General features: G+C 36.8%; 1 protein-coding gene across 1 annotated transcript in view; it reads left to right on the plus strand.

Annotated features, from left to right (window-relative positions):
• The first annotated feature begins 1,312 nt into the window (after positions 1-1,312).
• The window catches only part of CATSPERT (catsper channel auxiliary subunit tau), a 41,063-nt gene continuing 40,027 nt past the window's right edge, over positions 1,313-2,348 (plus strand). The window contains exon 1 of the mRNA XM_087919686.1: positions 1,313-1,363. The gene's annotated coding sequence lies outside the window, so the exon portion shown is untranslated. The remainder of the gene's footprint in view (positions 1,364-2,348) is intronic.

The raw sequence follows: 2,348 nt of genomic DNA on the forward strand, positions 1-2,348 counted from the left end.
TTGTTTTAGTGGTTCCTTGCACTGTCCTTTTGGGTTGTACTTCCCTCACTCTTTTTGAAAGCCTCTAGTGATGGAGCAACCACAACTTCTGAAGGCAAGCTATTCCATTGGTTGATTGGTCTCACCCTTAGGAAATTTCTCCTTAGTCCTAAGTTGCTTCTCTCTTTGGTTAGTTTCCACCCATTGTTTCTTGTTGTGCCTTTTGGTGCTTTGGAAAATAGGTTGACTCCCTCATTTTGTAGGAGCCCCTCAAATTTCCTGACAGAACAATTAATCAGTGGAACAACTTGCCTCCAGAAGGTGTAAATGTTCCAACACTGGACGTTTTTAATAAGAGATTAGATAATCATTTGTCTCAAGTGGTGTAGGGTTTCCTGCCTAAGCAGGAGGTTGGACTAGAAAACCTCCAAGGTCCGTTCCAACTCTGTTATTCTATTATAAATATTGGAACAGTGCTATTTTATTGTGAGTTGGATTAAGGAGAAATTTCCTAAGGGTGAGACCAATCAAGTTGGCCATGCCCACTCAATCGCATGACCCATTTCCCACAGAAAACACCGGGAGCCACAAAACCTGGAGAGGTGTGGCTGGGGGGGTGTATCATGTGACTGGATAGGAGTGACATTGAGTTGACCATGCCCACCCATTCACATGACCACCAAGCCACGCCCACAGAACCGGTAGTAAAATAATTTGAATCCCACCACTGCTTGTGAGGCTGTAAAGCTCTGCTACTTCTTATTTAGCTTTAGTAGCTTCAGTTTTATTGTTCACTCCAGCAAACTGTTTTAATTTCAACTCCTCCATGCATGATTGGCTATCTTCCTCCACTATTTACTGATGTCTGGCTGAGCTTTTGTAGTATGGATAGTGGAAGTCCCTTTCAAGGCCAATCATTAATTGCTAAAGAAGTTAGGATTAGGGTTGATAAGAAAAAAAAAATCTTAGTCCTGGTATAATAACAAACCAAATTAACTACAGGAAGGATCCATTCCATCCTCAAGGCTTCAAAGCCTTTCTGTAACTCATACTAATTCATAATCAACAAAAGCTAAGGATCAAAATCAAATCTGGTGTTTACTTATATCAGATGGGTTAAAAATTCCCATTTAGCTTCAAGAGGCTTTGATTTTTATTTAATGTGGTGGATGAATCAAATTTATTGTTGTAATTTCATGCATTTTCTAAACTCTTTGAAATCTTTGTGTTAGACTGAAGCTTTTATTGCTTTTATGAAGTAAACAGAAAAGCTTTTATTGCTTTTATGAAGCAAACACAGAAAAGCAACTTAAATTTTTGTTTTGGCCCCCATATTTAGAAGCAGTCCTTCATTGAAACATGTCCTATGAGGATTAGAAACATGGTAAGACTTTAAAAAATTTTTTTTTTAAATAATATTAAATTTATATGTAAACAGTACTTTTTATTGTCATTGCATACATCTAAATTTTGTAAGCTCCATTTGTGTTGTTGGCATAACAAAGGATAGTTTATGAACTATAGTTTATAAATACAATAAATTCCAATACATTCAGGAATATATCAACAGAAGATAAAAATGATCATATTCTTGTCAAGAAAGTTTATTTCAATCCTAAGGAAATATTCACTTTTCTTTCTTTTTTCTGCAAATGAAATTGGTATAAAATAACAGAGTTAGTAATGAATTCTTTCTTTGGTAGAGATGTGTAGATAGTAACAAAGACCCAGTGGAAGCGATTTTTCAATAAATAAAGACTGATATCACACCCATATATATTTAGAAAGTTTTTTCTTGTAAATTGTTCAATCCTATGGTGATTTCCTCTACCAAATGACCACCTCACAAACTTTTTGATTCTAGTGTAAAACATTTCTAAGATTGATCGATCTGATTTATTTATTTATTTAAACAACCCTCGACAGCTTACAATAAAACAATCAATAGCAATAATAGAAAAAAATAGAAAAACCTGTTCCGTAGCCATATTGCTTAATGCACCCACATTCTCACCCAACTCTGACCTTACATTATCTCAATGTTGGGGGAAGACTCAAGATTTAAGTGCTGCCCAGAAGGATAGACAGATAGGGACCTATTGAATACCAAGGGCCACTATTGCTGAGCACCAATCACCCTCCCAACAATCTTTCCTAAGAAAGGCAGATTGGAGTCTGGACAAAAGTTGTCAAGAATTGTTGGGTCCAGTGACCTCTTGAGAAGGGGGTACACCACTGCCTCCTTCAAGGCATATGGTATACTCCTTCCTTCAAAAAGGCATTAACCACAGCTTGAACTGTCATCTTCTAAAACTGTTACCTCCTTGAAATACCACCTCCAAGGAATCCTTAACCAAGAGGGGCATGAG

This window comes from Pseudonaja textilis, chromosome 1, assembly GCF_049901715.1.
Source record: "Pseudonaja textilis isolate UNSWEBS1 chromosome 1, rPseTex1.2, whole genome shotgun sequence".
Lineage (NCBI taxonomy): Eukaryota > Metazoa > Chordata > Lepidosauria > Squamata > Elapidae > Pseudonaja > Pseudonaja textilis.